At 41.4% G+C, this 22803-nt stretch overlaps 1 protein-coding gene across 1 annotated transcript in view; it reads right to left on the bottom strand.

Moving 5' to 3' along the window:
• ANK2 (ankyrin 2) overlaps positions 1 to 22803 on the bottom strand; it is a 365935-nt gene that overhangs the window by 189484 nt on the left and 153648 nt on the right. The window lies entirely within an intron of this gene.

Genomic DNA, 22803 nt, shown 5'->3' with positions numbered 1-22803 from the left:
TTCCTTCAAAATGGAACTCGACTTGCAAGTCAACATTTCTGTCCTCCAGATTTACTGTCATTACATTTCACCAAACTGAGGTTGCAGATCATAAATTAAATATTAAAAAATCTGTGCTACCTTCACAGTGTAGTCCTTGAGGGGTCGTGGCTGGGTTACAGTTTCATCAAATATGACAGAACCAAAATTAGATGCTAGTAAACTCTATTAATGTCAATTAAAATGAACAACAACAATAACATCAAACATACGAAAATACATAGTGAGATTTACTTCCAGCAAGAAACAGAAAAATTTACCAGATGACCTTTCACAAAGCCTGTGGTTTTCTTTCAAAGTGAAAATCTCTTGTGGCAAGGAAAGTGCTAGTAGCATTTTAAATTCTATGTTACATTATAACTGTAATATTTGATCATTACCACATAAATTATGTTACTGAGTTATCCTATATACACCACAGTGACCCCAAAAATCAGGAAAACCCTTGGCAATGACCACTCCCCTACCCGCCCCCAAGAAAGTCCCACGACTCCAACATGCAAGTGCATGGAGTCACGGCAGGCAGTGTAACTGAAGCCAAGCAACAGGGAATTACGTCCTTCGTAACATCCAGCACTCTTCCATTTTGGAGCATCTTTTCACATCTGTATTACTTCTCTCCAGCCGCATTCTGCCGCTGCTACAGCTCATTTCTTTGGACTTCATGGCCGAACACCAAAATTTGGCCCAGAGGCAATTACAAGATGGAAAATAGGTCACGAGCCTCCAGAAATCACTCCCCTCTCCAATGCCTTCTCTCAACACTGCATTTCCAGCTTTTCTCTCTGACAGTACCTTTATGGCACCAAATGGGACAGAGACACATAAAATTTCAATTCCACGCAATGGAAAAGGAATATTTTTCCAATTAGGTAAGTGCAGTTGTTAATAGATTCCTACTTACCCGGACTTGACTCCTGTTACCCTTCCTTTCAGAGAGTAACACTTCTTTATACCATCAGCCTGAGCAGCGAAGTCCTATAGACTTCTTTATTTAAGCGCTTATCAGGCTAAACTGGTCCTTAGCCTCTACTATATCGGCTAAAAACATAAATTGGTATTGTGCTATATCATGTTCCCTGCTACCTGAAATTGCAATAAATTAAAAAAAATAGAGAAGATGAACCAAGATTCCCATCTCACTTGAAGCAACTCCTTATTTTGTGGAACGCTGCACTAAACTGCTTCTTTCCTATGAGACTCGTACCTCCAGGAACTCAATCCAGACAATCTTTCAGAACAAAGGCAAAATATGTTCTATATTTGAGATATAAATGACTATAAATCAGTAATGCAATAATTTATATCAATGATAAATCATATATATATATATAATGACAAAGTGAAACAGTAGATGCAAGTATTTCTGCACATTTTTGACAAGTCCCTGTTTGCCAGATCTCTGGTAAAGCAGCTATTTTTCTAAGCAAAATGTCTTATAGAACTTAATAACAATAAATATTTATTAATATTTTATTTGATAATACTTGCCTTAGTATTATTAATTATATTGAAAAGTAGAATAAGAACAGTTACTTCCATTTTACATACATGAAAGGCAAACTTCAGCCAGGTTCAGACCTCAGCCTGAGGTCATGAAGGAGGTCACTTACAAAGCCCCAGATGCCAGGTCTTCATCAGATACACTGCAATTCCCACTGGAATTTGCATTTGATGTTCAGAATGAGTAAAAATAACAGGAAAAAAAATATTTTGTATGGCAGGCTAAACAATAGCCAATAAAACCCTCAGATAAGTAAAAGTACATATATTATGCAATGATACTCTAAAACAAAGTGATTTTGTATAATACAATACTTGAAGAGGCTAACATTCCCTAGGCAAAATGAATATTAAGTGAAAGACCTCAGATCCTATGTGAGACTGCTGAAAAGTCCTACTGCATTCAAAGTGACAAATGAAATTCTTTTTTTATTACTGCAGAGATGACTCATTTATGGGAGGATATCAACCCCACATACATGGGAAGCAGCTGTCTGATTCAATGAATATTTGGCTATTCTTATCCATTCTCTGTAAGTCTGCTCCAGCACCCACTGAAGTCAACCCGATCTTTGCCTTTGGATTGCAAGAGGATCAGTTTATCCCTGACCAGGCGGCCCTCTCTCAGTCACTGCTCCAGCTCTCCCCCTCACACTAAAGGACTGTCAAGGACAAAAATCAAAGAAGGAAAAAACGGTGGCAGTTCTGTCAGCCGACTTCTCTACAACCCACAGCCTCACCGATCAATGGTCAGGCATCCTCAGTCCTTCTAGAAGCAGTGAGGCCATCAACATTTCTATCTGAGGTGTTTCCAATACATGCTTTGTTCTTCTTTTTTTTTTCCACCCACATTATATTACATGCACTGTTCCTAAAAGCACTTTTTAAATCAGAGAAATAGTCCCCTTCTTCTTAAGGTCCCTCCAGAAGCTATATAGTACAAAATGAAGTCGCATACTTATCACAAAGAAGAACATGCCAGTTTTAGCACAGTATGAGGAAACCCTTCAATTTTCTAATGCAGAATATTTTATGTGGCAAAAATAGGAGAAAATGCAAGAAAACAAAGGTGTAAAAATAATTAAAAATTGAAAGTATGTTAACCTGCCACTGAACAGTCAATTCTTCAGTATTTAGGGGGTGGTTTTTTTCTTAGAGTGAAAATGTCACAAATAGAAAACCAAAACTCCCTCTCCCTGACTCTGAAGAGAAAATGGCCATGGCTCAAATTTTGCAGGTCTATGCAATTGCTTTGGAGTATTAGGACCATATTTCACCTTTCATAATGATGAACACTAAGTAACTTTTTCCAAATTCCTGCAAAATCGAGCTTTCACTCTACACAGTAAAAATTCTGTTCATGTAAGGGCTAAACAACACACTGACCTACATATTTAACACTATGCTATCAGGACAGAAGCTTGTGCACAATTTCTTAATGGTTTGGTTTTTTTTTTAATGACTCAGATGCTTTTCCAACAATTCCATAGCTCCTTTGAATATTCACCCACATAAAAACACGTATTGTTTAAAAATTACTTACAATATTTTGTATATATTAGAGTAACTTCTTCTGTGCGTCCACTGCAGGTTGGTTTCCATAGAAACATTCCGTATGCATGTCAAACAAACTATCTACATAGCAAAACTTTGACCCTTCTTCCTGCTTAATCACCACCAGACGCTGCATTATCTTTGCACAGTGAAGATGTACTTATTTTTAACAATTGCACAAATTGTTAAAATTTATATAGGTATAGTCACAGATGCCCTAAAGCACTATTTGGGAAGTGAAGATTTTTGTTGATTCTTTGATCCTGTTTGTCACTGACAATAAGGGTCTCCCACCCGCACAAAACCCGAAGGAGTTTAAGTACCAGCGAGTTTCTGTATGAACAATTTCATGGAATTCAGAGATATAAGAGACTACGGAACAACTTAAGAAGCCGTAATACAGTTTAAATAACCTCAGCACACATAAAAATGAACTAAAAGGTGTATTACATTTATCTCTCTGTATAAAGTATGACTATCACAGGAGCTCACATACAACTGGAACAAGTATATTGGCATTGCCCAAACTCTTTTCAGTGGTGCCCAGCGACAGGACAAGGGGCAATGGGCACAAACTGAAGCAGAGGAAGTTCCGTCTGAAGATGAGGAAAAACTTCTTCCCTCTGAGGGTGACGGAGCACTGGAACAGGCTGCCCAGGGAGGTTGTGGAGTCTCCTTCTCTGGAGATATTCAAGACCCGCCTGGACAAGGTCCTGTGCAGCCTGCCCTAGATGACCCTGCTTCAGCAGGGGGGTTGGACTAGATGACCCACAGAGGTCCCTTCCAACCCCTGCCATTCTGTGATTCTGTGATTGTAGGGACTGCATCATTCTTAGTTGCATATATGGTATTATCAAGCAACAGGAGACTATAAGCTGAAATAGGCAGCACACCATATTTGAGGTAGCCCCGCCTGAACTGCTTAATAGACTTATCTACGCAAACTTGAAGGACCGTTGATTTGAAGGATCTTAAATACTGGAAACTATTTTCAAAAGTAAAACCAGAGAATAGTATTTAGAATTCATGTTCAAATGGGTTAGAAGTACACTGGCTCCTTTGCAAGGCTGAAGCAAGCATTCTTCAAAGGGCATTGCGCTGACAGCACAGGAACATCTTGAATTCCTGGTGTTTGGAAAAACTGCCTTCATTTTACCCTCTGCCATTGCAAATTTCTCTCCAATTTCATTCATGATTTTCAAGCTCTTTCTGCTTCTCTAATTATTTTAATCATTTTCTTTAGAACCCTATTAAATTTATAAATAGTTTCAGAACGCCACAGCTCTCCTCATGCCAAGAACACGGTGATTTGAACAGGACAGGTCACAGAACATAAGACTTATCTAAAGAACATTTTGGTCCTCAAGGTATATTTGCTTAACATTATTTTCCACCACAAATAATCTCTTTCCACCACAGAGCTATATTACAGAAATTGAACAAATGTTTGCAAATTACATCTGAAAATACAAAGCACTAAGATAGTTACATAATATGAGTTGAATTATCTCCTGTTTGAAATCTTCTGGAAAAAATCCTAAATCTCTTGAAATCACTAGCAAAATCTTTCAGGGACTTCAATGAGTTAAGATTATACTCTATACTGTTATAAACCCAAGTCTTTTATAACCTTTAATTACAGTTCCCCATCTCTAAATTATCCTTGTCCATCTCAAACACCTTCTCCAGAAGGAGGCTGGTTCCTCTCAAGTGTTCTGTTTTTATAACATTAACTTTGCATATTAAACTTAGTTTGACCAGCTACATTAAAAAAGGATCAAACACTGCTTTCTGTATTTCAGGCTTCTGGACCCATGATTGTTGCTACATCTATGTAGAGACTACAAAATAATGATGGTTTATTGCTTGAAATAAAGGTATACATACTGCTAAATCCACCTAGATGACTTACAAAATGGCTATTGTGAGATAAACAGAAAACTGATGTTAATCAGCCTTTTCTACTACCTACATATTCACAAGCTGAAGCAATACCTTGGTTCCTCCTAAGCTGCCCTGAGAGAATTTCCATTTGTTCCTCCATTTTAATGAAGTTACCAAGCACTACTTAGAGCAAGCATGCACTAAGGTTTTCATCAGAGCACTGTCCCAACAGTTCAATGCTGCAGCGACAAATCCTTGGTGTAACTCGAAGCTATGCAGGAGCCTACAGCCCTGCATCAGTTGTACTGGCACCCAACCTCTGCAAATCGCTGCACCCTAACTGCGCTCCTTCCGCAACTGCATTTTCATCAGCAATGAATGCCACACCACAGGCGGGATAACCAAATGCTAAAACAGATGGGTTAAGGGCTACGCTTCCTTAGCAATAGGGGGAAGATGGCCAAGCACGTACTACCTCAAGCCTGGAAGAACTCATGCTGCAATGCAGAGCTCTGCTACAGAGCTAGCTCTGTGCACAGCTATTAATTATTCCTGATTTCACTTCTTTGGGAAACCTTTTTCAAGGTTTCATCGCTCACCAGGCTAATAGTATTCAGGGAAATAGCTCCATTAAAGTACACATTGCTAGTGACTGAGTCTGATGAAAGAGAAGCTAGTAAATAAATAATTACCAAAGAAGTGACTGAGTGGTTTATCTACCTTTCAGACAATGCTGCAGGCTTTGTGTTGTCCTTGTGATAATCAAGAAAAGGAAATAAAATACAGCTCAGGGAATTTTTTGTCATCCTAAAAATAACCCTGATGCAGTGGTCATTCGCTGAAGTCGCCATTTGCCAAACGCAATTAGGCTGAGCAGCACAGACAGTGTGGGCACAGTGTCAGTGGCTGAAGGCTGGCTTCTTCACAGAAAACACAGCAACAGTATTGAGAACACAACACATATTTGATCTAGTTGCTATGGAGTCTTCATGCATTTCTTCAGAAAAATTCTGCTGCTGTACATCAGTTGCTATTACCACTGACCAGTCAAAATAACTCATTTTTTTTAATTATCTAACTCACTTTTTTGTCTCAAGTGAATGCCATTTTGCAAAATGATTGCATAATCATTAAAGCCAAGCCTGCTTTGCACACAGCAGCTTGGCATGTTGATTTAAGGCTCACATCAGCATTTTAAATTTTACTGAATTCCTCCTGCAAAGTCCTGTCACTCTACCAAAATAGTTTCAAAATGTATCTATTCACACCTATTTTTTTCCATGAGCAACATAAAAAGAAATAGGCATCATTTGGAAAATCACTGGTGGTTTTTTTTCTTTTACTGTTACATAAAGTTTTGGGTTTTTTCAAATTTGGTGCAAGAATGTAAGTTTTATAATGAGACAGATCAACATTCTTATTTCAATACAGGGAATTCAAGCAGTGACTAAGCAGAGTGATTAAATCTGTAGAAACCCTGTGCAGAGGCTAAACCAGAGATAACTCCTACTGTCAGTGGAATTGAGTCTACCTGGCCTGGAAACATGGGCGACAGCAGCGATTCCTTCCCCCCTGGCAGCCCTGATGTCCCATACCACAGTCATCAGCAAAAATGAAAAGTACTTGCTGAGCACAGCTAATCTCCGTTAGCTAATTGGGGCCTGAAGTTCTGTTGTTTGCTAAATCTTAGTTAGTGCCTCTTATTGCTACAGCAGCAACTGTATTATCAACACGGTGCATGTAATTTCTTTTCTCTGCTGCTTTGTGCCTTTAAAAAAAAAAATGAAGGAGAGGAGTAAGAAGACTGAACGAGGTCCAGCCGCTCCCAATTAAATCATGGCCTGAGCAGTGAGGCACTAACTCACTTTTATCTGTTCTAGTCTCCTGTTGCAATGTCAGCTTCACTGGTTTTGAGCAGTGACATGCCTTTGTTAGACATCCTGACATAGCATAAGCCAGAAATAGTAAATAATTAAAAATAAGCATAGATTATTAAACCTAAAAGAGCCTAGGAAGGTTTGTAATTATGGTTCTATAGGCTGAAATAATTTCCTACCAGCCTGGGGAAATAAGAGCTACATCCATTTCGGGTGAACGTTGGTTCTCAATGCTGGCGTTGTTTTAGATACAGAAATAAAGGTCTAAATTATCAGGGAAAAAGAAATCCAGACCCTTCCTCAGGTCACGTATAATAACAGCATCACATTAATATATTCTAAATATGAAACACTGCAAATTTTTCATGACCTGATCCAACCATCTCTTTTGCAGACAATTAGTCTCAATGGACTTCTTCAGTGCACATGCAAACAAGATAACTTTTTAAATCTAGTGTTACTTCTCTTCCTCTTTCTGTTCCTTCTTACTCTCTCTTCACCAGCAACAGAACAGAATCCACAATACAATCCCCACCAGCTACAGTGGGAATTTTGCTAGAGACTGAGAAGCTGACCTTAAACAGACGAGTTCCCAAATGTGTACTCTGAAACCTGTGTAGGTTCAGTTCCCTAAAACTGTCTCTTTTCCAAAGCCCTAAGCAGCTAATAAACATGCTATAGTTTTAAGAGGATAACATGCTAAATTCTTGATTAGCATTGACAAATAAATGGTAATTAGGGACTATTTTTTTTTAATTTCAGCCTTTGTTTTTAGTCGCTTGTAAAAGGGCAGCTAGTAATTAATCTGTATTGATCCGTATGTGGAAGGTCTTAGTTTTTCAGGGATTGCTTCAAAGCCATGTTAACATTCATTCCTGTACTATCAGCAAAACACTAAGTCTTTTTACAATATATGGAACTTTCATAAACAATTACTGAGAGAAAACCCTGCAACAGTGCCTTGTACAGTGCCAACTCTGTGAACCACCCAAAATTCACTTACCTACATTTGTCAGGTTTCAGTAATTCATATTATATGCTCTAATCCTGTAAATAATTGTGTAACAGTGTGGAATATCTACTCCTACTTACACCTGGACAGGTCCAAGGACTGGTCAGGAAAAAAGCAAAAATGTTGATTTTAGCTGTCTAAGGCTAAAGGATTACTAACAGGTTGTTAACAGGAGAGTTCATGAACATGTAGTTAAGTATACGAAGGCAGCTCTTGTAAACTAGAGAAGAAGCTTCCAGTCACAGAAGAGAAGCTTGTCAGATGTTCAGAAAAAACTACCCAGTGCCACAATGACTGCACAAAAGGAATTGCTTGGGATCAATGCAGAGAACAGGAATTGTTCAAAAAAAATACCACCTTCAAGTAACAACTACACTCTCAAAAAGGAACACAGAAGATTCCGTGAGCATAAAGAGTCAAGTCGATGAAGTACAGAAATCCATTTTACTATAAGCTGTACTATTTTGCTAAAATTGTAAGGAAGAAAAAATACTAAGTTTGGATAAAGTTGATGAAAAGTTTACAAAAATGCAAAATATTTCTTAAAAATTAACTTACACACCATTTTGTTAGGACAAGAACAGATCCTACAGAGAACAAAGGTTTTTCATCACACCTGAAAAATGCTAGAGGACTGATATTGTTGACCCACAACTGACAACTCTCTCTGACAGCAGGGGGACTTTTTCTAAATAAAGATGAGTTCAGGTGTCTACTTTCGAATGTGTTCTGTATCTTGACTGGAAACAAGTACAGAAAAACACTTAAAGGGGAAAGTGTTCTGTTACATTAATCAACAAAACCCTTAATTACTGATAGCAGAACTATACTTTGTTTAGTCCTATTCTGCACATCTTTAGCATGACACTGTATGACTAATGAAGATTACTTCCTACAATTTGTATTTTCTTACTCTAATATGACCAGGACTTGAAGGGATGACTGCCAGTCACCTCATTAACCTCCAGTTTACACAATAAATCACTTATAAGACATTAGGATTGAAATAGTTTTAAAACCACTTTAAAGTCATCATACAGGAGTTAAATATCAGACAGCATCCCAAATTGTACATCGAACACTTCTTTCCATCTTCACTACATTGACTAAACAGGAAGAAATTCAAATAGACATTTGACCAAGAAATACATATTTACAAAACCACATTTGTTTAAACTCTGAAACAATACTTCTAATGTGTGTCTTCGTAAAGAAAAGGCTGAAAACTAACTTCTATCACAGGGCAGATGTAGCCCATGATCCCTCCCGCACTCCCGATCCCCAGAAACGGTCTCTAGTTGGGCTGCAAGACTCTGCTGGAGAGGGCACCATCTCAGGGAAGGGATTGTTGCCTGAATAGCAATCATCCCACTATACTGCTTACAGACATACTTGCCCTTTTTCCATGCTATGGATGCACTATATGTTGGCAAATATATACAACAGGGCATGGCTCCAAATCTCACCATTAAAATATGATCCCTCAATGCTCATATGCTACTGCTACTTCAGGTGCCAAACTTTCCCCAGGAGCTCAATGGAAAAGCCCGAGGGACTAAATTACAGAAGCCAGATTCCTAAAAGCTTGACATTACACCATTTAACATCTGACATCTACATTACTTTTTTAGCTCTTGACCTCCATTTGTAAATTTTCCCTTTAAATGCTTTTTTAAATGCTTAACACAAGACTGCCCAAACATAATGTAATAATTCATCCAGTGGTGCAGAAAATGTAACTGATTTTAAGGACATAATAAGACATTTTATGAGAAGGTAAAAAAAAAAAAAAAAAAAAAACAAAAAACAAACAAGAAGCCACAAAAGTTTATTGGGGATAATTTCCTTCAATGTGTAAATGCCCTCTCAAATTTTTTAATCACTCATAATTCCTGATAAGTAGGATTCACACTTATTCAATTTGTAAAGGCCAGGATAGGTGGAGTCACCGTTGGCAGGTGCTGTCATTTCTCCTCTCTCTTGGTTGCTCTTTTTAAAGTTCAGCAGAGTTTCTTTTTACTGAAATAGATGGAGTGAGAGATGAAAACTTAGACACTTTAGACACTTTCCTGACTGTATAGAAACAGTCACATTATGAGTCAATCCATCCATAAAATCCAAAGTGTACGCCATTAAATTGGACTGCATCAAGCAAGCTTTGCAATGCAAAAGGATAGATTGAGCACGCCAGGAACACATTTTCCTCCTCCTGGGTACAGTATCCAACACAACGGAGCTGTGAGCCCGATGGTTTATCTCCATCGCGGGAAGAAAGGTGGGAGAAAGAAGCAAAGAGATATCTACATGTATTTGTATTGCTCCATCTTCTCATAGCTAGATGAGAACTGTAGGCCCAACTACCATCAAGGAGCGGTGCACAAGCTGTCAACCTAGTAGCAGCTCTGGAGGCCCCAGTAAGTCAGATGTCCCCCACCCAAGCCTTCCTCCTGCCCCATTTTCGTGTGAGGGAAATAACAGGGAAACTATTACAACCTTTGCAAAAGGATTATAATATAGCTTGATTTCCCTCATTCCCCCCACGCCTTCCTGCACAAGCAGCAGGGATTGAGAGAGCTTCTAAGATTCAGACCACTCCTGTGCCCGCCATGCCAATTAGCCAGAGAGGACAAGTACCAATGGGTGCAATATCTGTCCTGTACGAGCCCTAGAATCATAGAATCATAGAAAGACCTGAGCCCAAGCACGCTTCTCTTCACTAAATACGCAAGCAGCAATTATCAGCACCATCTTTATTTCATGATACCTATCTGCTAACCTACCCCACAATCCTGTCTATTCAGGCAATATTTTCTCCAGTATTCCAAGTATTGATTAATTCAGTTTAAAGCTGTGAAGAGGCATATTTACTCAAGATGCCAAAAACATACTTCGATAAATGATCTGTGTTTTGAAATACCATCTACATATGATTTATTAAGACCAAATAGATCTTGTCTTTCAAAAATTACCAAGGAAATTAAATTTAAAAGCCATATATAAATCATGGTATCGTCACACAACAATTGAGCAAATTTAAACTTGTAGTGCAGATAGCTCCTTTCCCATCAGAAGCAAGGGAAATGGAGATCATCAGTCTTTACTACAACCCCTGGCTTGATTTATTTCAGAATATTGCATACTTGTTCCCAGTTTAATTATGGCAAGCACTGCAAAAGTCTCAAAGAAGAGCAGAGAAGTAACGACACTTGACACTACGGTAACATTCTGTATCTACAGAAAGGTGAATAGAGCTTAATCAGCCATCATTCTAGAGCCCCACTTGGTTTTCTTAATTTAGATTAAACCCACAGTGAATTTAGTAGCTAACTCGCCTGAGAAAGACGACTGAAACTGAAAAGGACATGTGTTAAATACAGTGAGAGTGCCTGCACAGCCAAGTATTTGCAAGCTTCAGCAGTGTTGCAGTCACGTGCTTATCACCCCTCAGACACGACACCTAGAAACTGAAGCAGCAAATACCAATCTATTATGAAATGCAATGTCATCAAAAGAAGCTCCATTTTACAAGGAAGCAAACAGTAGGGTATTATTTTCATGCCAAGAAATACCTACATAATGAAAACAGAAGTTTGAGATACAGAAGGTAAATTCTCAAAGGCCATCAGGAATAGGCACCACCTACGCAAACACTCAGTTATGAAACACCAAAAAGATTTTCTTTTTTTGTGGCTGAAGAGGCACTTGAAACATCTAGAAATTCTAGTGAATCACAAGGATGTTTGCCAAGGCAATGAACAGAACATTGAACAGATAAGACATATTCGGTGCCAAAATAAAAACAGTAGGTTAAAGCTGCAAAAAACCTTGAAAACTTGAAGTATACAGAGGCTAAACAGTGAGCGACTCTTTCCTTCTCTTCCTTAGCCCAATACAAACCCTGTACCGATCCTACAGCATGTTTACACCAGGAGAGATACTGATTGGCATCCATGAATCAAAGTAGGAGTGACCAAGAGCGAAAAACTATACCTCCATATGACTTCCTCCTTGGGATACCTTTTTCTAGCATGTCCAAGTACTCCTGAATTCCTCCATGTCCTCCCTCCCTGAAGTTCTGGTCCTTTCCAAAGGGATGAACTTTGTGGCTAGCAGCCTCAGTGCAGACCCTACGTATCAGATGACAAATATCCTTTTCCCCTGCCGAAATTATGCTTGAATTTCAAATGGACTTTTCCACACAGTTCTGAGACAAATGTGACATCATTTTCTACATGAATTTTGTAACATGAGATTTCTTTCTGATATTCAGTTTGTGAAAAAAGAGATGGTAATGTGAAAAAAAGGTCTGCTGTTGAAGCAAAATAAAGAAAACTTCGTCCCTGTCTTCTGCAGCTATGCGATAGAAGCCACTTACTGAACGTTGACTCTTCCCCATACACACCTGAATTCTGCTGACAGCAGCAGCTCTTTATTCCTCCTGCCATCCTTGTCTTTCTGCAGAAGCTGTCTAGCAGCAGCAGCTCTGTGTGAGCTTTGATAGTGCTTAGGGTGTCAAGCTAAGAACAAAATTCATTGAGATGCATTTCCCAGTTTCTTTTGGCGAGTAATGATGAATATTCCAGATACTGTGGGACATTTTATGCTAAAAGATACTGAAAGATGCTGAACTCATGAGGCTGGCCTTTAAAGCAGGTATAACAGTTTAAAAAACTTTTTTTTAAACTGTGTATTTAAATACTTAATAAATACTCACTTACTGCTAGTAGAGCCCAGAGGTCAAACTCTGCCGTCATCACTGATAGTAAAAGGGTAACAGGCATCAGCTTACTGTATCTATGCATTCAAAAATCAGTTTTATTTGGCAGCAAAATAAATTTTTGATAACAGCTTTTTTGGTTTGGGGTTTTGATTTTTGTGGGTTTTCTAAAATCTTTTAGACACTTCTCACATACAAAGACAGGAAGCTCTGGTTGCTTCGAAAAGTATTTTAGACAGGGAAAAGCAAGTGTGTGTTACACACTGCCAGGGGCTAGGAAACTGGATTCCAAGGCTGTAATTCCAGCTTTGCTGCTGACTCAGTGAGTGACCATCACATAATCACACTGTTTCCCTTTCCTCACTCTGCAAAAGATGAGCCGTATTCAGCTATCTCAAAAGACACTGAGAGGCAAGTGGAGCTGGGCCTTGCATATACTGAATTTAGGGGTAATGGAATTAGTCATGCCTACATCTCAATAAAATCTACATATTTTAAGTTGCTCACCTCCTCTGTTAGTACCCCACTTCTAATGCTTTTGATATATTTGGGTATCTAGTCAACTCTTCAGACCATTGGGGTTTGTTTACATACATGTATCTGCATCATATGTGGTTTTCAGCATTGCTAGAGAAGATTGCATGCATAAAAGTGAAAATTTTCCATTTGAATGCAAGATGAGCAGAGCTCTTGTTGTTGACTTTTGTCCACTGGTTTTAAAAGTCAATCAAATCAGTCTCAGAAAGAATGCAGCAGAGGGTCCTGAAATTTGTCTTCAGCCTGCAGACACCTTTTTCCAGTTTTGGGGTGTGGAATTATCCTGTTTAACTTTAAAGAACTACAAATGTCTTAGGACTGCAAAGACATCATTGGAGCAAGAATGCTGCCGATGCTGGCCCTTTTCCCAGCTCTGCTAATGGCAAGGAGTTGCTATTGTCCAGAGCTATGTCAAGCAGCAGGCACAATGACATTTAAGAAGATTCTGGTCCTACCCAAGGAGCACAGAAGTTACAGCCGTGGTCTGTAATGCTGATATCAAGACAGATGATGATCACACTGCCAAACAGCATTAAGCAAAATACTTGAGAGAAAGAGCAAAGCCACAAAGATCCCACACCCTGCAGCATCCCTGGAAGCTAGGAGAAGCATGGGGCAGTACTAATAGATGCCCAACATGCTGGCAGAGTGGAAGAGCTAAAGTCACGGCCTCTCATGATCCTCTTTTGCATAATCAGGATGTTCCAGGGTCAGAGCAAGAGTTTCCATCTCAAGGCCAAATGAGTGCTTCATGCATACAGCATGTATTGGTATATGGCATATGTCCAAATGAGGTTTTGACCAGGCAGTTCACAATTCCTTACATTAGCATATTACCCCTCTCACTGTCACTCCTACAGACAAAATGGATCTCTGTTGTACTGAAAATCCAGTCGCTGCAATGCAATAGCTTTTAAATAAATCACAAAGCTGGGACCATATTCCCCATATGTAGAAAAAGCTTAAGTGCTGAGAGCAATCAAACAATATTCATTTATATTTTGTCTCTCACGGGCCTGCACATACAATTTGTTCATAACCTCCATTTTCAAAGGAAGTCAACAAAAACAGAGAGGGCTCTGCACCTACGAGGAGATAGTCACATTTCGCAGTAAAACAATTTATTTTTCTTCAGCAATTTACGTGACATATATATAAATATATATATCTCACGGAGACATATATCTCACTTAAATTGATGAATACAGATATCATATACAACGTATATTATATATTTTGCATATAGTGTGCCTATGAGTCTGTGCATATACATTTTCATATACCTACCCTGCTCTAGGCTATGCATTTTGCACAGTATGAGCATGTATACATACAAACATAAACAAACTCCTACTTATGTTGCTGTATGTCTCATGCAGAAGGAGCAAGAGGGCAGATGCCCAGCCTCACCCACACGCGCACCATCTGAGGGCAAGTTTAGGGTGCAGGCAAGCACTTGTTTATGTAACACCAAGGTACAGCCACAGTAAAAGGGATGCAGGAGCGAGGGCCATTGCTGAATATTAAAAAGGAAGAAAAGCAAACAACAATAAGGTATTCTCCATATTTTCTAAGCAAAGACTACTGGTGTTTCTTAGATCTGGAAATCTGGTTAGCAGCTTGCATCACCACACATTTTTACTAACACGAATGTGGCCTGAGCCTGTCTACTTGCAGTCAGGGATACACAGCACTCTAGGAAAGAGATAGCAGAAGGGGCAGTATTAATTCTATCCAGCTTTAATTAAAGTAGTAGAAGACACATTTGATTCAAACACACTGATGAAACAGGATATGTGAAAATCAGGAAAAACAACACACATTGTGATGAAGTAACTGAGGATGGATGCTGGGCAAACATGAAAAAAAGACCCTCCAGCAAGGACATCCACATATTAAATGAATTTTAAACACAGCTGTTTTGCAGAGAATTCCACATTCAAAAATGTAATCACAAAAACTACCTTATGCTGCAGTGTTCCATTTAGGGGATTAGGTTAGTAATCACAATCTGCCCCAAGCAGCTCTGCCCCAGCATCCAAACACTGTGCACATTAGAAATGACATTCTTGTTTTGACAAAGAGAATTCTAATGCAACTTAATGAACTCTGCAAAGTGAGCCTTTTAAAAGTCAGGGAGATCATCTCCAAAGGTCCCAAAGGTATCAAACAGCCTCAGTAATTTTATTTAAGTCCTGTAGTTCAGAATACGAAAATCCATAAATTGAACATAAAATGAATTCAAAATTTCTCAGGTATGCCAAGAGAGCAGATGGCTTCTGAATCCTAGAGATTTGCCAAAAGGATCTGTAAATTCAAATGCTACATTGCTAGATTCTGCTTTTTTTCTTTTTACAGAGATCTGTGTTTACAGGCAATGTAGCAGAGAAGAAAAAAAAGGACAGATTATGTCTCTTGATATTATCCCTTCCAGAAGAAATTTATAAAGAATGGATCAAAACATGGTGTCAGTGAATGAGTTAATGCATACCACAATCTACAGAGTTCCGAGACGGGAGAAAAGAAATGGCAATGAGGAGGCATTAGCACAGGCACTCCCAATGTAATACAGTCCTAAAGCTAACCTTAACAGAAGCTTCAGGCTTTTTAGTATTTTCTCCACTACTGTATATTATTTGCGTCATTGGAAACTATAGGGTGATCTGGCAAATAAATAATCTCTACTGATTTTTTAATTCTTGTCTTTTTTTCCAAGGCAGTCGGAGATGTCATTTCCCATTTCTAACACAGAAGGAAAACAACAGTTAATTATAAATTGGGAGAAACCGTCCCAAAAATCTGAAACATCTAAATAGATATGCCTTAACAGAATCAAAGACTGCCACCAGCAACAGACAATTTAAAAAAAAAAAAAAACAAACAACAACCAAAGAACAGATTGCAGACTTGTGTTTCAGGCCCTAGCTAGAAAAATACACCTGCAGTGTGCAGTGTAAATACACTGAATCATGGCTGTTAGCCCAGGACCAGTCACCGATCCCTCACTGCATAACAACTCGGCTCAGATGACTAGCACCACAAGACAGGTCTCCCCTGCAGCATTTAGCATTGCTGGTGATGTGGGAAGTGGAACTAAAAATGGGAAATGGGGGAAAAAATGCTGTCGTGAAGTACAGAAATGCACCTTCACCGTGCAAAGCACAAACACAGCCACCTCCCTCCCGACAACTTCTTCAGATCAGCTGGAGGCTTGAAACTCCTGGCTCCTGAGCTATGCCATGCGTCTCTAGCCCTTTTGGGGATGAAGGGAAGGAGGCAATACTGGTGTGCCTTGGGCATCTTCCTTCGCGTGTTCCCTCTGTAGCTGTGGACTGCCATGACTGGGAGCACTTTAACCTCACTGCAGCTGGGCTAAGTCCACAGCGGAGCTCAGAGAGGACGGGAAGGGGTGCAAATGGCAAGTATGATGTGAAAGGTTAGGAAAATGAAGGGGAGAGCATTACACATGGCAATGAACATCTGTGAAGTGCTGCACAGCGAGAGGAAGGGTATGGAGGGAAAGGGAGAAGGGGCTGGTTTTCCCTCATACCTTGCGTTTCCGATCTGCCCTAGAGATTTTCCGCTGCCTTTTCCTTTCCTTCTCAAGGTTTCTCTCCCTCTCTTCAAGTTCAGACTCTCGAACTTTTTTAATGGAAGCAGCTGCATGAGCCATTTTGAAGAGGAAAACACCAGCTCCAAGGAAGACGTTTCCACCATACACAGATATCCAGGTGATTTATTTTTCCGCAAGGGCACTGGCTGCAAGCCAGAACTTTATGGTATAATCCACTCTTCCTCCTCTGGCACCCCAGCGAAGGTCACAGCTCTGCTCCAGCCTCTGCAGCACCCATAACGCTGAAGCACGAGAGCCACATCCACACACGCAATGTGCGAAAGTGTTGCAGCCGCACACAAGCAACCAGAGAGCAGCGACAAATACCTGCTAGCAGGCTGAAACTGCGTCAGCTTGACTGCAACTGCAAGTGGAGACAAGCTTCAGACTTAGCTGAGTTCTAAAAAAAAAAAAAAGGGGGGAAAAAAAAGAAAAATCGTCCTTTAAATGCACACCATCAAACTGGAAAGGTCTTTTGGGGTTCCTCCGGATCGTCCCCGTCTTCTGACTGGGAGGAAGGCTCCACTCCAGCATCACCACCAGGTGGGGGAGGCGGCAGCTCCCTTCAGCATCTCACATCGCCTTTACGCAGGGTGAGAAGAAAATGGTGCAGTCTGACTTACTGACTTGCTGCTGCTGCGACTGTCTGTGCTGGAGCCCAGCATACGCTTTCCTGCTCTTCTCCTCCTCAAGATCTTCCCTCGCTGCTGAGTTGGTCGACTGGAAACCAGGAGCAAAAGCTGGCGGGCTCAGAGAGCGCAGCCTCAGCCCGCTCACCTGCAGGCAGCATGGAGAGCCGCCTGGAAACAGCTTGGCAATATTCAAGTCCTCGTTGTGCCTTTATGCAGCCACGTGAGGCTGCATCAGGAGAGCTGCATTAAGCAGCGAACCAAACGGAGCGAGGAGGGGGACGCTGCTCGGGGAAGCACGCAGCATAATCTGGGCTCAGCCTGCCCTGCTCAGCTCAACTCCGCGGAGGTAAAAATAATACCACCGAGTGTGCTGCTCGTCATCATTCAACGCCAAAAGCTGCTTTCAGGCGCTTCGTAAGACAAATTATGAAGCCCTGCGTTGAAGATGGAAAATGATTATAGCTGTGGACTAACAAAGACCAACAGTGACAGAGACAACATGTTGTTAATTAGTCTCCCCCTCTCCCCTCTCGCCAGTATCATTTGGGTTTGGGACATTAATTTATAGTGTTAATATCAGAGACAGATGGGTCTGTCATTTCCTCATTCCTTATCCCCCTGCTAAAACCAGCGTATCAAAGCTCTTCTCTCGCCTCCCTGGGTAACTGTTATCACTATTAGCGTCAAGCATTTATTCATCAAAATAGAACACGCATAGATAAAAAGAGCCTTTGCATTAGTCCCTGGCAGACAGCTGATCACATTTCAACTCCCTCCACCACCACTGATCTGGCCTTTTCTAGGCAGGTCCCGAGGGAGAGGAGGACTGCGACACTCCGATGCAGCAGAGATGTCTGCATCTCTGGCTTAGCCACCCCAGAGAAGCCAGGGATACAGCAGCTCACTGATGGCAGCACTAAAAATCACCAAATCAAAGAAACAACTCCCTTTCCCTCCACAATATATTCCTTGACTTCAGGCTGAATTTGACTGAACGGCCACTATACCTAAGCACCACGAATTTCGCTGTAACACAGCACCAGCAAGTCAGCAGCAGATGCGCTGTGAGCTCTTCATGTGACAATAGCTCATAGACAAGGCCTAACCCAAATCTCACGTTATTTTTGCACCCAGACAACTTGGTTGTTTTCAGCTCACATAGACCAAGACGATTTAATATCACCGTGGGACTAATCACTACTGATAGCTTGTGTTTTTACTACAAAGTTTCACTTCGGGAATGCCACCAATTTCTAAAACCAAATTTTCACAGAGTACTTGTATACAAGTAAAATAGGCATCTATTTTGTGTTTGAGTCAGCGATCTGTGCATTCAATGAAAAATATGTTTCTCTAGTGGACGAAGACATCAGAAGAAGCAGGGTACAGAGTGCCCTCTTTTTTCCAGCTCCTCTGTACACACAGGCTGATTTTCTCAGAGTTGTTCCCGTTTGTGCGAAACTAGGCTACACAACATAATGGCTACAACACAAGCAGTAGCTGCAGCAACAGCCACCAGCAAAGTGAGACAGGTGGAGGCAGCCAGAGGGATAAAATAAAGAAGAAAATTGAATTCTTTAATAAGACTGCAGCTTGCCTTGCCTCCTTAACATATAAACCTCACAGGTAGCATCACTTGTAAACCAGAAATGAATAGCTGGTAACCTAGAACTCTGCCTTCCTGATACAGTAGGAAAGCACTGATCTTCCCAAACTTTCTATGGGATCTTAAGCAGGAAATTAAAAAACAAGACCAAATCACAGGCCACCACACTTAAAAATCCTGGTCTTAAGATTTCCCTAAATCACAGTTCAAGGTTTCCTTAAGCCATCAAATGCTTAAATCCCGATATTTAGTGCACACAACAAGATTTGATATACAGGAGGTTTACCGGAGTCGTGATTATCAAACAATTCATCATCATTTGATGACTGGTATGTGTGGGCTCATCAGCCCAGTCTCAAATAATTATTCTTTCAAAAAACTCACTTAAAAGTTAACAAAGGACTTGATGTACTTTGTAACCCATGCTACACAAGAGAAAAAAACAATCAGACGCTCAAATTGAACAACTGGTGCCAAGTAAGACAAAATTAAATAGCAAATATTCTTCAGAAGATCACTGACAAAGAACAACTTCAGATCAGTTCTATGAGTTTACTTTTATGTCCCATAAACATTTTCCCCCTAACCTCAAAAAGACATAAAAATGTTTCACCATCGGGGGAGGGGGGGGAAGTAACTTTCAATATACTATTTTGGAAAGAACATATCCAATCTGGGGAGAAGAACGTAAAGCAAGTGTCACTTAATACTTGACACAGCTAATATCCCTGCAGGAAAGAAGTGTTCTGTTTTAAGATAGAAAGATTTTCCCAACAGAAGTAGAAAATGGCTTGTCATTGCATCTTAACAAAAAGAAATCCTTCTGCAGACATCAATCTGAAGATTAAATTTTCAAGATCTGTTCAATAAAAATGGAGACTGAGCAATTTCCCCCTAAACACAGAAAACATATTGTGAAGCTGCTACTTAAGAAAAACAGAATATACAGTGATATTGTTGCAAACGGTATGTAGGAGGAGAGTGGGACAGTGGGCAGATGCACAGTAACACAAAAAGAACACAGTACCAGAAAAAGGGTGGTTTTTCTCTGAAAAGCATTTGTCATCATGAACTCTGAATGTAGAAATACATAACATGAGAGATTCAACAAATTCCCATTTGGGATAATAAAGCTTGTAAGACTTCAACCTGTACAGTGCCCTGCATGACTCGTGAAAGGCTCCGAGCGACTAACCTCACTGTGTGGGTGCGCAATTAGGGTTACAGTTCCTCTCTGCCTGGCTTACAAATTGGCATAAATCATTAACTTCCTGACCTGATCTCCTAAAGTCACAGCCTCCAGGTTTCGTTGTTTTAACCTGACCCACCACCTGAGACAATAAGCTCCTGCACTGCAGTGCTTTAATAGCCACAGCTATGATCACCACTTGGGTTTAACTGCCAGCTTTCAGGTAGAGAGAGATGATTTGCTGAGCAAATCAGCATCTTCTGTCTATAGAAAGCTACTGGATGAAAACCAACAGTAATTCACTACCAGAGGAGAGGATGTAAACAAGCGATTATCCTTCCTTGAAGCACATCCACTAACAGGGGTCCAACTCGTAAAGATGAGATTCTCTCCACGTAAATCACAGGGGCAATGCAAAAACAAAATTAAAAACAAGCCTAGAAATTACACCAAAAAAAGCGTGACTCAATTCTGTTCTCATCTTTTCCCACAGTTACAAAAAAAAGGAGACAGTGATGGAGTGGGAAAAGCCTTTCATGCCTCAAAGCCAGAATAGACATTGTTCTTTCCAGTTCTAGGCTGCTGGCATATTCAGGAAATAGGTTGGAAATCAATAAGGGTTTCAAAGAGTTAAAAATGGGAAAGGGCTGTCCACGGCAATAGTATCACAGAATGGTAGGGGTTGGAAGGGACCTCTGTGGGTCATCTAGTCCAAGCCCCCTGCTGAAGCAGGGTCTCCTACAGCAGGCTGCACAGGACCGCATCCAGGTGGGTCTTGAATATCTCCAGAGAAGGAGACTCCACAACCTCCCTGGGCAGCCTGTTCCAGTGCTCCATCACCCTCAGAGGGAAGAAGTTCTTCCTCATGTTCAGACGGAACTTCCTCTGCTTCAGTTTCTGCTCGCTGTCTCTTGTCCTGGTGCTGGGCACCACTGAAAAGAGTCTGGCCCCATCCTCCTGACACCCACCCTTCAGATATTTGTAAGCATTTATAAGGTCCCCTCGCAGCCTTCTCTTCTTCAGGCTGAACAAGCCCAGCTCCCTCAGCCTCTCCTCATACGACAGATGCTCCAGTCCCCTCATCATCCTCATAGCCCTCCGCTGGACTCTCTCCAGTAGCTCTTCATCTTTCTTGAACTGGGGAGCCCAGAACTGGACACAGTACTCCAGATGAGGCCTCACCAGGGCAGTGTAGAGGGGAAGGAGAACCTCCCTTGACCTGCTGGCCACACTCCTCCTAATGCACCCCAGGATCCCACTGGCCTTCTTGGCAGTCAGGGCACACTGCTGGCTCATGGTCAACCTGTCGTCCACCAGGACACCCAGGTCCCACTTCACAGAGCTGCTCTCCAGCAGGTCCGCCCTGAGCCTCTACTGGTGCATGGGGTTGTTCCTCCCCAGGTGCAGGACCCTGCATTTGCCCTTGTTGAACGTCATCAGGTTCCTCTCTGCCCAACTCTCCAGCCTGTCCAGGTCTCCCTGAATGGCAGCACAGCCTGCTGGTGTATCCACCACTCCTCCCAGTTTGGTGTCATCAGCAAACTTGCTGAGGGTACACTCTACCTCTTCATCCAGGTCACTGATGAACAAGTTGAACAAGACTGGGCCCAGTACTGACCCCTGGGGGACACCACTAGTTACACACCTCCAACTAGACTCAGCGCTGCTGATGACAACCCTCTGAGCTCTGCCATTCAGCTACTTCTCCATCCACCTCACTGACCACTCATCCAGCCCACACTTCCTGAGCTTCCCTAGGAGGATGTTATGGGAGACAGTGTCGAAAGCCGTGCTGAAGTTGAGGTAGACAACATCCACTGCTCTCCCCTCATCTACCCAGCCAGTCACACCATCGTAGAAAGCTATCAGATTGGTCAGGCATGATTTCCTCTTAGTGAATCCATGCTGACTATTCCTGACAACCTTCTTTTCCTCCACTTGCTTAATGATGATTGCCAGAATGAGCTGCTCCATCACCTTTCCCGGGATGCAGAGGAGGCTGACTGGCCTGTAGTTCCCTGGGTCCTCCTTCTTGCCCTTTTTGAAGACTGGAGTGACACTGGCCTTTCTCCAGTCCTCGGGCACCTCTCCTGTCCTCCAGGACCTCTCAAAGATGATGGAGAGTGGCTCAGCAATGATATCTGCCAGCTCCCTCAGTACTCATGGGTGCATTCCATAGAGGCCTATGGATTTGTGGGCGTCCAGACTGCTTAAATGATCTCTCACACAGTCCTCCTCAACTAAGGGAAGGTAATCCTTTCCGCAGGCTTCCTCTCTTACCTCCAGGGCCTGGGATTCCTGAGGGCCTGCCTTAGCACTAAAGACTGAAGCAAAGAAGGCATTCAGTAACTCTGCCTTCTCTGCATCCTCCATCACCAGGACACCCACCTCATTCAGCAGCAGCCTCACATTGTCCCTAGCCTTCCGTTTGCTGCTAATGTAGTTGAAGAAGCCCTTCTTGTTGTCCTTGACATCCCTTACCAGATTCAATTCCAGGTGGATCTTAGCCTTCCTCGTCACATCCCTGCATGTTCTGACAACATTCCTGTACTCCTCCCAAGTGGCCTGTCCAGGTGAAGTTTGGTAAGGATGAAAGCTGGGCCATTCAACTTCTTGACTAGCATTGTGGAAGACTCTTCT

This window comes from Opisthocomus hoazin, chromosome 5, assembly GCF_030867145.1.
Source record: "Opisthocomus hoazin isolate bOpiHoa1 chromosome 5, bOpiHoa1.hap1, whole genome shotgun sequence".
Classification (NCBI taxonomy): domain Eukaryota; kingdom Metazoa; phylum Chordata; class Aves; order Opisthocomiformes; family Opisthocomidae; genus Opisthocomus; species Opisthocomus hoazin.
This window is presented reverse-complemented; position numbering and strand designations above follow the sequence as displayed.